General features: G+C 52.3%; 1 protein-coding gene across 2 annotated transcripts in view; it reads right to left on the minus strand.

The window, feature by feature from the left end:
- The window catches only part of SUGP2 (SURP and G-patch domain containing 2), a 56,695-nt gene that overhangs the window by 15,722 nt on the left and 26,661 nt on the right, over positions 1-14,312 (minus strand). The window lies entirely within an intron of this gene.

The following is a 14,312-nucleotide window of genomic DNA, read 5'->3' on the forward strand; positions in this document are numbered from 1 at the left end:
TGGTAAACGTGTGCAGACTCGACCAGGTAGCCGCTTGGCACACTTGCTGAGCCGTAGCCTGATGCCGCAATGCCCAGGACGCACCCACGGCTCTGGTAGAATGGGCCTTCAGTCCAGATGGAATCGGAAGCCCAGCAGAACGGTATGTGTGAAGAATTGGTTCCTTGATCCACCGCGCCAGGGTGGATTTGGAAGCTTGCGATCCCTTATGCTGACCAGCGACTAGGACAAAGAGCGCATCAGAACGGCGTAGAGCCGCCGTGCGAGAAATGTAAATCCTGAGTGCTCTCACCAGGTCCAACAGATGTAAACCCTTTTCAAATTGGTGAACTGGATGCGGACACAAAGATGGTAAAGTGATATCCTGATTGAGATGAAAGGAAGAAACCACCTTGGGAGAAAACTCTGGAATTGGACGCAGTACTACCTTGTCTTGGTGAAACACCAGGAAGGGAGATTTGCAAGATAACGCCGCTAGCTCGGACACTCTTCGAAGAGACGTGACCGCCACAAGAAAAACTACCTTTTGTGAAAGCCGAGAAAGGGGAACCTCTTTCAAAGGCTCGAAAGGCGGCTTCTGGAGAGCAATGAGAACCTTGTTCAGATCCCAGGGTTCCAATGGCCGTCTGTAAGGAGGAACGATATGACAAACTCCTTGGAGAAACGTGCGTACTTTAGAAAGCTGTGCCAAGCGCTTCTGAAAGAATACGGATAGCGCGGAGACTTGACCCTTAAGAGAGCTAAGCGACAAACCTTTTTCCAACCCAGACTGCAGGAAGGAAAGAAAAATTGGCAATGCAAATGGCCAGGGAGAAAACCCTTGAGCCACGCACCACGCTAAGAATATCTTCCACGTTCTGTGATAGATCTTAGCTGAGGATGGTTTTCTAGCCTGTCTCATTGTGGCAACAACTTCATGAGATAAACCTGAGGCCGCTAGGATCCAGGACTCAATGGCCACACAGTCAGGTTCAGGGCCGCAGAATTCAGATGGAAAAACGGCCCTTGAGACAGCAAATCTGGACGGTCTGGTAGTGTCCACGGTTGGCCTACCGTGAGATGCCACAGATCCGGGTACCACGACCTTCTTGGCCAATCTGGAGCGACGAGTATGGCTCGATGGCAGTCGGACCTGATTTTCCGGAGAACTATGGGTAACAATGCTAGAGGTGGGAACACATAGGGGAGTCGGAATTGCGACCAATCCTGAACCAAGGCGTCTGCCGCCAGTGCTCGGTGATCGTGAGACCGTGCCATGAAAACTGGGACCTTGTTGTTGTGTCGTGACGCCATCAGATCGACGTCCGGCGTCCCCCAGCGGCAACAGATCTGCTGAAACACGTCCGGGTGAAGGGACCATTCTCCTGCGTCCATGCCCTGGCGACTGAGAAAGTCTGCTTCCCAGTTTTCCACGCCTGGGATGTGAACTGCGGATATGGTGGACGCTCTGCTTTCCACCCACGTCAAAATCCGTTGGACTTCTTGAAAAGCTTGGCGACTGCGTGTTCCCCCTTGGTGGTTGATGTACGCCACCGCCGTGGAATTGTCCGACTGAATCCGAATCTGCTTGCCTTCCAGCCATTGTTGGAAGGCTCGCAGGGCAAGATAGATTGCTCTGATTTCCAGAACATTGATCTGCAGGGTGGACTCTTCCAGAGTCCACATCCCCTGAGCCCTGTGGTGGAGATACACCGCTCCCCACCCTGATAGGCTCGCATCCGTCGTGACCACTGCCCAGGACGGGGGAAGGAACGACTTTCCCTGTGACAATGAGGTGGGGAGAAGCCACCAACGCAGAGAGTCCTTGGCAGTCTGAGAGAGGGAGACAGTCCTGTCGAGGGACGTCGATTTCCCGTCCCATTGGCGTAGAATGTCCCATTGTAGAGGGCGCAGATGAAACTGCGCGAACGGGACTGCCTCCATTGCTGCTACCATCTTTCCTAGGAAATGCATGAGGCGCCTCAGTGAGTGCGACTGGCTCTGAAGGAGAGATTGCACTCCAGTCCGTAGCGAGCACTGCTTGTCCAGTGGAAGCTTCACTATCGCTGAGAGAGTATGAAACTCCATGCCAAGATAAGTCAGAGATTGGGTCGGGGTTAGATGAGACTTTGGAAAGTTGATAATCCACCCGAAACTCTGGAGAGTGTCTAGTGCCACCTTCAGACTGTGTTGGCATGCCTCTTGAGAGGGTGCCTTTATAAGCAGGTCGTCTAGATACGGGATGACCGAGTGACCCTGCGAGTGCAGAACAGCTACTACTGCTGCCATGACCTTGGTGAAGACCCGGGGGGCTGTTGCCAGACCGAAAGGTAACGCTACGAACTGCAGGTGTTCGTCGTGTATGACGAAGCGTAGGAAACGCTGATGCTCTGGTGCGATCGGCACGTGGAGATACGCATCTTTGATATCTATTGATGCTAGAAAATCTCCTTGAGACATTGAGGCTATGACGGAGCGTAGGGATTCCATCCGGAACCTCCTGACTTTTACGTGTCTGTTGAGCAACTTTAGATCCAGGACGGGCCGATACGATCCGTCCTTTTTTGGGACCACAAACAGATTGGAGTAAAAACCGTGACCTTGTTCCTGAAGAGGGACGGAGGTCACCACTCCTTCCGCTTTTAGAGCGGCCACCGCCTGCAACAGAGCATCGGCTCGGTCTGGTGGAGGAGAAGTTCTGAAGAAACGAGTTGGCGGACGAGAACTGAACTCTATCCTGTACCCGTGAGACAGAATATCCCTCACCCAACGGTCTTTGACGTGTGACAGCCAGATGTCGCCAAAGTGGGAAAGCCTCCCACCGACCGCGGGTGTGGGAATCGGAGACCGCAAGTCAGGAGGACGCCGTCTTGGCAACGGTTCCTCCGGCTGTCCTTTTTGGGCGTGACTGAGACCTCCAAGAATCTGAGCGTCTCTGGTCTTTTTGAGTCTTTTTTGACGAGGCGAATTGGGACCTGCCCGGTCCTCGAAAGGACCGATAACCAGACTGACCCTTCCTCTGTTGGGGTCTGTTTTGTCTGTGTTGCGGTAAGGATGAGTCCTTACCCTTGGAGTGTTTGATGATTTCATCCAAACGCTCTCCAAACAATCGGTCACGAGAAAAAGGCAAATTGGTTAAGCACTTCTTGGAATGAGAATCTGCTTTCCAATGTCTCAACCACAGGGCCCTACGCAAAACAACGGAGTTGGCTGACGCCACTGCCGTGCGGCTTGTAGCGTCAAGAACAGCATTAATCGCGTACGACGCGAATGCCGCCATTTGCGAGGTCAATGGTGCTACCTGCGGGGCAAATGCACGTGTGACGGAGTCAACTCGCGCAAGCCCGGCTGAGATAGCTTGGAGTGCCCATACGGCTGCAAAAGAAGGCGCTAATGACGCTCCAATCGCTTCATAGATGGATTTCAGCCAGAGCTCCATCTGCCTGTCAGTGGCATCTTTAAGTGCCGCTCCATCTTCAACTGCAACCAAGGATCTAGCTGCAAGCCTGGAAATTGGAGGATCCACTTTTGGACACTGGGTCCAACCCTTGACCACCTCAGGGGGAAAAGGATAGCGTGTATCTTTAAGCCGTTTAGGAAAACGCCTTTCAGGATAAGCGTGGGGTTTCTGGATTGCGTCTCTAAAGTCAGCGTGGTCCAGAAAAGTGCTTAAAGTACGCTTAGGGTATCTGAAATGGATTCTCTCGTGCTGCGAAGCTGACTCCTCCACAAGAGGAGCTGGTGGGGAAATATTTAACATCTTATTGATGTTAAATATAAGATCATTAACTATGGCGTCACCATCTGGTGTATCTAGATTGAGAGCGGTCCCAGGATCAGAATCCTGATCAGTTACGTCCGCCTCATCACCCATAGATTCATCTCGCTGGGATCCTGACCATTGAGATGAATGTGAAGGCCCGTCATAGCGAGCCCGCTTAGGCTGCCCGGGGCCATCGTCCGAGTCAGAGTCTTCACCCTGAGGTGTATATGCCCGTCCCGGAGCTTGGAGCTGAGGGGGACCAGGGGGCAATGATTGCACAGTGTCCGTGGCCTGAAGTACAGGCCTAGCTCGCAATGTGTCAAGAATTTGTGACATAGTGAGAGACATTCTGTCAGCAAAAGCTGCAAACTCAGTTCCTGTCACCTGGACAGCATTCACAGGTGGTACACCCTGGGTCACGTCCAGCAGAGGTCCCGACTGTGCAAGCGCCGCAGGGGCCGAGCACTGCACACAATGGGGGTCCGTGGAGCCTGCCGGTAGAAAAGTCCCACATGCGGTGCAGGAAGCATATAATGTCTGTGCCTTGGCACCCTTGCGTTTTACGGACGACATGCTGCTGGCTCTCTGAATGTGAGAGAGTCTATAGCCAAAGGGCGACCAGCGCTATGCAATACAAAGTATTTGTAGCAACAAAATACTAAGAATACTCCTGGCACAAGAGGGGGTGAGCCCTGAGGGCTGCTTACCGCCCGCTGAATAGCGGGTAAGAGGCTGCAGAATTCCTTGTCTGGGTCTCCCCGGCTCCCCTCTGCAGCTCAGCGTGTCAGCAGGAATGGCTGCCGGCGTCTGTGGAGAGGGGCGGTCCGTGGGAGTTCCCAAACAAAAGTGCGGGAAACAGTGTCCCCTCTGTGCCGATTGTGAGGGCTGGAGTATGTAAAAACGACTCCAGCCCTCAGCGCTGATGCACTGGCCAGCGTCCCGCCCCTCTCCTGACTGGCAGGTCTGGGGGCGGGAACGAACGGAAGCAGGCCGCAAAAGCCGGGGACTCGAGTTATCAGCGCGGCCGCCGTAAAAGCGCGGGCCGCGCTGAAGTCCCCGGCGCACCACAAGTGCCAGCCGCGCCGCAGTCCCAGCGGCCGGCCTGACCGATTCCTAGACGTGGCCAGCGTCCCGCCCCTCTCCTGACTGGCAGGTCCGGGGGCGGGAACGAACGGAAGCAGGCCGCAAAAGCCGGGGACTCGAGTTATCAGCGCGGCCGCCGTAAAAGCGCGGGCCGCGCTGAAGTCCCCGGCGCACCACAAGTGCCAGCCGCGCCGCAGTCCCAGCGGCCGGCGCGACCGATTCCTAGAAGTGTGCCTGCTTCAGCTAAGCTGAATGAGGCCATGGCACAAGCGCCGTAGCGCTGATGTCCCCCGGCGCACTACAACACCCAGCATGCTGCGGTGTGAGCGCCAAATGCACGGGGACACAGAGTACCTTGAGGAAGCAGGGCCATGTCCCTGATGTACTCCGCTCCATCCAGCATCTTCTCCAGGGGCTGTAGATGGAGCCCGGTCTCAGTGCCTGGAGACCAGTAAATCCCACTTCACCCAGAGCCCTGTAAAAAGGGATGGGGAAGGAATCAGCATGTGGGCTCCTGCCGCCGTACCCGCAATGGGTACCTCAACCTTACAAACACCTCCGACATACAGTGGGGTGAGAAGGGAGCATGCTGGGAGCCCTGTTTATGGGCCCTCTTTTCTTCCATCCGACATAGTCAGCAGCTGCTGCTGACTAAAAACAATGGAGCTATGCGTGCGTGTCTGACCTCCTTGCGCACAAAGCTAAAACTGAGGAATCTGTACTCCTACGGGAGGGTGTATAGCCAGAAGGGGAGGGGCCTTACACTTTTAAGTGTAGTTCTTTGTGCGGCCTCCAGAGGGCAGTAGCTATACACCCACTGTCTGGGTCTCCCAATTAGGAGCGAAAAAGAAAAGATAATTAAAAACGTCAGATTGTGTTGCAAAGACTTGGATTTTTAAGACTCCCTAAGTTCTACCACACCATGCTTTGTGTAGGTAACGCCAGTAACACAATGTGATCTCATGTCCATCAGTAACTTGGACTCAAACAATACTAGAAAATAGTGGGGATGAGGAGAGAAGAAAAAAAACAAAACAAAAAACACTCCGCTAATGGCAAGCAGTAACTTAAGGTACATTGGTAAGCCAGTTCGGTCCAATCCGCCATGGAGCAGCTTTGGGGAGTGAGGTGTGGGGTGGAGGTGGGGGCAGTGCTGTAAGCAAGCAGTCACCCAGAGGCGCTGTGATGGGAAACAATTAACCAAAAACAAGCCATAGAAAGGAAAGATGAAAAAAGCCTCCTGGGCATCTCATTACTTCTTCAATCAGTAGAGCCAATGGCTTAGCGTTTTCTTCTATACTTGGCAAAAATTCAAGAAAAAATGAAGGTGGATTTAACAGTTCATGTCTGCCTACTAGTGACCAAGAGTGAAGCGCACAAAGATATGGGAATAGGATATTTTCCAGTTAATTTATTTTCTATTATTTGGTTCAGTGCATCTCAAAACTTGAGCAATACAGTACTTTAAATGGGTTGTCTGTTTTGAACGTGCATGCCGTAATGTAGACAGAGGCATGGATCAGACCAGCTGGCATCCCCATTTCCTTAAAGGAAATCTGTCACCAGAAAACAACACTTAGCAGCAGATAATCATTAGATGGCTACTTGGCCCGCTGCCATTTTGTCCTCCATATTAATGATCTCGCCCAGACTACTGATTGACAACTCTGCATATGCATAGTGTACACAGAAAGCTGCCAATCAGTGGTGTGGGCAGGGTTATACAGAACACAAAAATTTAGAGATCTGCAGAAGATAGAGTGATTTTATCAAAATTGCAGCAAGCATCCCCTATAAGTGATATATTACTGGAATCAGGTTATCTGCCCTTACATCTTTGTGCCCTCAGGTAGGTGAGCAAAAAAAAACCTGGTGACCTTGTCTCTTTAAATGAAGCTGTGCTTCTGTTCTTTTATGCAGCAGATCACTAGTGCTCTTCAGTGCTGAATTATTTTTTAACCCCCACAGACCATCAAGAAACACCAAGGTTACTTACCGGTAGCCGGTTTTTCCAGAACCCATGACAGCACCACGTGAGAGAGAGGGATCCGTCCAGCAAGGACAGGAAACCATTCTGAAATAAAAGGGCAGTACCTCTCCCCTTCATCAGTTGGTTTACCGAGAATGAGAGGACCTCCAACAATCATTAGAACTTAACTCCATCATCAACTATAACACACATGCACACCCAGAATAGTGATTGATTGCTCTCCGTGAGAGAAACAAAATTAAAATTTTGAAGTTGTGATACCTTTTAATGGCTATTTTAGTTAGCCATAAAAAAGGTATCACAACTGCAAAGAAGGGAATTTTGTTTACTTACCGTAAATTCCTTTTCTTCTAGCTCCAATTGGGAGACCCAGACAGTGGGTGTATAGCTACTGCCCTCTGGAGGCCGCACAAAGAACTACACTCAAAAGTGTAAGGCCCCTCCCCTTCTGGCTATACACCCTCCCGTAGGAGTACAGATTCCTCAGTTTTAGTACCAAAGCAAGAAGGAGGAAAGCCAATAACAGTTTCAAAAACAAATTCAATCCGATAACATGATCGGAGAACTTAAGAAACAACATGAACAACATGTGCACCCGAAAAACGAAACCCTAAGAACAAATAGGGCGGGTGCTGGGTCTCCCAATTGGAGCTAGAAGAAAAGGAATTTACGGTAAGTAAACAAAATTCCCTTCTTTTTCGCTCCTAATTGGGAGACCCAGACAGTGGGACGTCCAAAAGCAGTCCCTGGGTGGGTAAAAAGATACCACATGAACGGGCTGTCAGACAGCCTCTTCCTACAGGTGGGCCACCGCCGCCTGAAGGACCTGTCTACCTAGGCTGGCATCTGCCGAAGCGTAGGTATGCACTTGATAGTGTTTGGTAAACGTGTGCAGACTCGACCAGGTAGCCGCTTGGCACACTTGCTGAGCCGTAGCCTGATGCCGCAATGCCCAGGACGCACCCACGGCTCTGGTAGAATGGGCCTTCAGTCCAGATGGAATCGGAAGCCCAGCAGAACGGTATGTGTGAAGAATTGGTTCCTTGATCCACCGCGCCAGGGTGGATTTGGAAGCTTGCGATCCCTTATGCTGACCAGCGACTAGGACAAAGAGCGCATCAGAACGGCGTAGAGCCGCCGTGCGAGAAATGTAAATCCTGAGTGCTCTCACCAGGTCCAACAGATGTAAACCCTTTTCAAATTGGTGAACTGGATGCGGACACAAAGATGGTAAAGTGATATCCTGATTGAGATGAAAGGAAGAAACCACCTTGGGAGAAAACTCTGGAATTGGACGCAGTACTACCTTGTCTTGGTGAAACACCAGGAAGGGAGATTTGCAAGATAACGCCGCTAGCTCGGACACTCTTCGAAGAGACGTGACCGCCACAAGAAAAACTACCTTTTGTGAAAGCCGAGAAAGGGGAACCTCTTTCAAAGGCTCGAAAGGCGGCTTCTGGAGAGCAATGAGAACCTTGTTCAGATCCCAGGGTTCCAATGGCCGTCTGTAAGGAGGAACGATATGACAAACTCCTTGGAGAAACGTGCGTACTTTAGAAAGCTGTGCCAAGCGCTTCTGAAAGAATACGGATAGCGCGGAGACTTGACCCTTAAGAGAGCTAAGCGACAAACCTTTTTCCAACCCAGACTGCAGGAAGGAAAGAAAAATTGGCAATGCAAATGGCCAGGGAGAAAACCCTTGAGCCACGCACCACGCTAAGAATATCTTCCACGTTCTGTGATAGATCTTAGCTGAGGATGGTTTTCTAGCCTGTCTCATTGTGGCAACAACTTCATGAGATAAACCTGAGGCCGCTAGGATCCAGGACTCAATGGCCACACAGTCAGGTTCAGGGCCGCAGAATTCAGATGGAAAAACGGCCCTTGAGACAGCAAATCTGGACGGTCTGGTAGTGTCCACGGTTGGCCTACCGTGAGATGCCACAGATCCGGGTACCACGACCTTCTTGGCCAATCTGGAGCGACGAGTATGGCTCGATGGCAGTCGGACCTGATTTTCCGGAGAACTCTGGGTAACAATGCTAGAGGTGGGAACACATAGGGGAGTCGGAATTGCGACCAATCCTGAACCAAGGCGTCTGCCGCCAGTGCTCGGTGATCGTGAGACCGTGCCATGAAAACTGGGACCTTGTTGTTGTGTCGTGACGCCATCAGATCGACGTCCGGCGTCCCCCAGCGGCAACAGATCTGCTGAAACACGTCCGGGTGAAGGGACCATTCTCCTGCGTCCATGCCCTGGCGACTGAGAAAGTCTGCTTCCCAGTTTTCCACGCCTGGGATGTGAACTGCGGATATGGTGGACGCTCTGCTTTCCACCCACGTCAAAATCCGTTGGACTTCTTGAAAAGCTTGGCGACTGCGTGTTCCCCCTTGGTGGTTGATGTACGCCACCGCCGTGGAATTGTCCGACTGGATCCGAATCTGCTTGCCTTCCAGCCATTGTTGGAAGGCTCGCAGGGCAAGATAGATTGCTCTGATTTCCAGAACATTGATCTGCAGGGTGGACTCTTCCTGAGTCCACGTCCCCTGAGCCCTGTGGTGGAGATACACCGCTCCCCACCCTGATAGGCTCGCATCCGTCGTGACCACTGCCCAGGACGGGGGAAGGAACGACTTTCCCTGTGACAATGAGGTGGGGAGAAGCCACCAACGCAGAGAGTCCTTGGCAGTCAGAGAGGGAGACAGTCCTGTCGAGGGACGTCGATTTCCCGTCCCATTGGCGTAGAATGTCCCATTGTAGAGGGCGCAGATGAAACTGCGCGAACGGGACTGCCTCCATTGCTGCTACCATCTTTCCTAGGAAATGCATGAGGCGCCTCAGTGAGTGCGACTGGCTCTGAAGGAGAGATTGCACTCCAGTCCGTAGCGAGCACTGCTTGTCCAGTGGAAGCTTCACTATCGCTGAGAGAGTATGAAACTCCATGCCAAGATAAGTCAGAGATTGGGTCGGGGTTAGATGAGACTTTGGAAAGTTGATAATCCACCCGAAACTCTGGAGAGTGTCTAGTGCCACCTTCAGACTGTGTTGGCATGCCTCTTGAGAGGGTGCCTTTATAAGCAGGTCGTCTAGATACGGGATGACCGAGTGACCCTGCGAGTGCAGAACAGCTACTACTGCTGCCATGACCTTGGTGAAGACCCGGGGGGCTGTTGCCAGACCGAAAGGTAACGCTACGAACTGCAGGTGTTCGTCGTGTATGACGAAGCGTAGGAAACGCTGATGCTCTGGTGCGATCGGCACGTGGAGATACGCATCTTTGATATCTATTGATGCTAGAAAATCTCCTTGAGACATTGAGGCTATGACGGAGCGTAGGGATTCCATCCGGAACCTCCTGACTTTTACGTGTCTGTTGAGCAACTTTAGATCCAGGACGGGCCGATACGATCCGTCCTTTTTTGGGACCACAAACAGATTGGAGTAAAAACCGTGACCTTGTTCCTGAAGAGGGACGGAGGTCACCACTCCTTCCGCTTTTAGAGCGGCCACCGCCTGCAACAGAGCATCGGCTCGGTCTGGTGGAGGAGAAGTTCTGAAGAAACGAGTTGGCGGACGAGAACTGAACTCTATCCTGTACCCGTGAGACAGAATATCCCTCACCCAACGGTCTTTGACGTGTGACAGCCAGATGTCGCCAAAGTGGGAAAGCCTCCCACCGACCGCGGGTGTGGGAATCGGAGACCGCAAGTCAGGAGGACGCCGTCTTGGCAACGGTTCCTCCGGCTGTCCTTTTTGGGCGTGACCGAGACCTCCAAGAATCTGAGCGTCTCTGGTCTTTTTGAGTCTTTTTTGACGAGGCGAATTGGGACCTGCCCGGTCCTCGAAAGGACCGATAACCAGACTGACCCTTCCTCTGTTGGGGTCTGTTTTGTCTGTGTTGCGGTAAGGATGAGTCCTTACCCTTGGAGTGTTTGATGATTTCATCCAAACGCTCTCCAAACAATCGGTCACGAGAAAAAGGCAAATTGGTTAAGCACTTCTTGGAATGAGAATCTGCTTTCCAATGTCTCAACCACAGGGCCCTACGCAAAACAACGGAGTTGGCTGACGCCACTGCCGTGCGGCTTGTAGCGTCAAGAACAGCATTAATCGCGTACGACGCGAATGCCGCCATTTGCGAGGTCAATGGTGCTACCTGCGGGGCAAATGCACGTGTGACGGAGTCAACTCGCGCAAGCCCGGCTGAGATAGCTTGGAGTGCCCATACGGCTGCAAAAGAAGGCGCTAATGACGCTCCAATCGCTTCATAGATGGATTTCAGCCAGAGCTCCATCTGCCTGTCAGTGGCATCTTTAAGTGCCGCTCCATCTTCAACTGCAACCAAGGATCTAGCTGCAAGCCTGGAAATTGGAGGATCCACTTTTGGACACTGGGTCCAACCCTTGACCACCTCAGGGGGAAAAGGATAGCGTGTATCTTTAAGCCGTTTAGGAAAACGCCTTTCAGGATAAGCGTGGGGTTTCTGGATTGCGTCTCTAAAGTCAGCGTGGTCCAGAAAAGTGCTTAAAGTACGCTTAGGGTATCTGAAATGGATTCTCTCGTGCTGCGAAGCTGACTCCTCCACAAGAGGAGCTGGTGGGGAAATATTTAACATCTTATTGATGTTAAATATAAGATCATTAACTATGGCGTCACCATCTGGTGTATCTAGATTGAGAGCGGTCCCAGGATCAGAATCCTGATCAGTTACGTCCGCCTCATCACCCATAGATTCATCTCGCTGGGATCCTGACCATTGAGATGAATGTGAAGGCCCGTCATAGCGAGCCCGCTTAGGCTGCCCGGGGCCATCGTCCGAGTCAGAGTCTTCACCCTGAGGTGTATATGCCCGTCCCGGAGCTTGGAGCTGAGGGGGACCAGGGGGCAATGATTGCACAGTGTCCGTGGCCTGAAGTACAGGCCTAGCTCGCAATGTGTCAAGAATTTGTGACATAGTGAGAGACATTCTGTCAGCAAAAGCTGCAAACTCAGTTCCTGTCACCTGGACAGCATTCACAGGTGGTACACCCTGGGTCACGTCCAGCAGAGGTCCCGACTGTGCAAGCGCCGCAGGGGCCGAGCACTGAACACAATGGGGGTCCGTGGAGCCTGCCGGTAGAAAAGTCCCACATGCGGTGCAGGAAGCATATAATGTCTGTGCCTTGGCACCCTTGCGTTTTACGGACGACATGCTGCTGGCTCTCTGAATGTGAGAGAGTCTATAGCCAAAGGGCGACCAGCGCTATGCAATACAAAGTATTTGTAGCAACAAAATACTAAGAATACTCCTGGCACAAGAGGGGGTGAGCCCTGAGGGCTGCTTACCGCCCGCTGAATAGCGGGTAAGAGGCTGCAGAATTCCTTGTCTGGGTCTCCCCGGCTCCCCTCTGCAGCTCAGCGTGTCAGCAGGAATGGCTGCCGGCGTCTGTGGAGAGGGGCGGTCCATGGGAGTTCCCAAACAAAAGTGCGGGAAACAGTGTCCCTTCTGTGCCGATTGTGAGGGCTGGAGTATGTAAAAACGACTCCAGCCCTCAGCGCTGATGCACTGGCCAGCGTCCCGCCCCTCTCCTGACTGGCAGGTCTGGGGGCGGGAACGAACGGAAGCAGGCCGCAAAAGCCGGGGACTCGAGTTATCAGCGCGGCTGCCGTAAAAGCGCGGGCCGCGCTGAAGTCCCCGGCGCACCACAAGTGCCAGCCGCGCCGCAGTCCCAGCGGCCGGCCTGACCGATTCCTAGACGTGGCCAGCGTCCCGCCCCTCTCCTGACTGGCAGGTCCGGGGGCGGGAACGAACGGAAGCAGGCCGCAAAAGCCGGGGACTCGAGTTATCAGCGCGGCCGCCGTAAAAGCGCGGGCCGCGCTGAAGTCCCCGGCGCACCACAAGTGCCAGCCGCGCCGCAGTCCCAGCGGCCGGCGCGACCGATTCCTAGAAGTGTGCCTGCTTCAGCTAAGCTGAATGAGGCCATGGCACAAGCGCCGTAGCGCTGATGTCCCCCGGCGCACTACAACACCCAGCATGCTGCGGTGTGAGCGCCAAATGCACGGGGACACAGAGTACCTTGAGGAAGCAGGGCCATGTCCCTGATGTACTCCGCTCCATCCAGCATCTTCTCCAGGGGCTGTAGATGGAGCCCGGTCTCAGTGCCTGGAGACCAGTAAATCCCACTTCACCCAGAGCCCTGTAAAAAGGGATGGGGAAGGAATCAGCATGTGGGCTCCTGCCGCCGTACCCGCAATGGGTACCTCAACCTTACAAACACCTCCGACATACAGTGGGGTGAGAAGGGAGCATGCTGGGAGCCCTGTTTATGGGCCCTCTTTTCTTCCATCCGACATAGTCAGCAGCTGCTGCTGACTAAAAACAATGGAGCTATGCGTGCGTGTCTGACCTCCTTGCGCACAAAGCTAAAACTGAGGAATCTGTACTCCTACGGGAGGGTGTATAGCCAGAAGGGGAGGGGCCTTACACTTTTGAGTGTAGTTCTTTGTGCGGCCTCCAGAGGGCAGTAGCTATACACCCACTGTCTGGGTCTCCCAATTAGGAGCGAAAAAGAAATTTTAATTTTGTTTCTCTCACGGAGAGCAATCAATCATTTTTCAACTGGCTAACATGGTACCAAAACCTTTCTTTCACCCAGAATAGTGCACACCAAGCGTGAGAAAGGGAGGGATATGGGTGCTGTCATGGGTTATGGAAAAACCGGCTACTGGTAAGTAACCTTTGTGTTTTCCCCTCACCCATGACAGCACAACGCGAGAGATTTTCGGAGAATAACTTATTAGGGAGGGACCACCGCCTCAAGTACCCTTCTACCAAAGGAGAGGTCAGCCAAAGAGGATAGATCCAATCAATAGTGACGGAAAAAGTAGATTGTGAGGACCAGGTAGCGGCCGTACAAATCGGGTCAATAAATGCCTGTGCCTTCTCAGCCCAGGAGGTAGACACCGCTCTGGTGGAATGGACCATTATATCCTCAGGGATGAGAGCCCCACTAGATGAGTAGACTAAAGCAATGGCCTCCATAATCCACCTAGAGATAGTGCTTTTTGATACCCCCAGACCTTTCCTACTACCTTGAAAGGCTATGAATAAGGACTGTTTTCCTGACACTATGTATCACAAATGTATTGAAGTAGGGCCCTCCAAACATCTAACGTGTGAAATCTGTGTTGCACTTTGGGAGATAGGGTCATATTAAAACCTGATCCAGCTTATCATCGAATACCTTCGTGTAGGGCTGTACTACCGATAAGGCTTGTAAATCACTATGTGCGGACTTCAAGGCTACTAGCAAAATCGTCTTTAATGTTAGCAATCTTAGGCAGATTTCGGCAATAGGCTTACATGGAGGACTCGTGAGGGCATCCAAAATTAAATTTAGATCCCACGGTGGAACTTTAGGCATGACTATTGGTTTAGTCCTATCACAAGCTTTAATAAATCTTTTAACCCACCGGTTGGCTGCCAGGTTACAATTGTATAAGGCTCCTAAGGCAGA

The sequence above is a fragment of the Anomaloglossus baeobatrachus genome, chromosome 1 (genome assembly GCF_048569485.1).
Source record: "Anomaloglossus baeobatrachus isolate aAnoBae1 chromosome 1, aAnoBae1.hap1, whole genome shotgun sequence".
NCBI classification, from domain to species: domain Eukaryota; kingdom Metazoa; phylum Chordata; class Amphibia; order Anura; family Aromobatidae; genus Anomaloglossus; species Anomaloglossus baeobatrachus.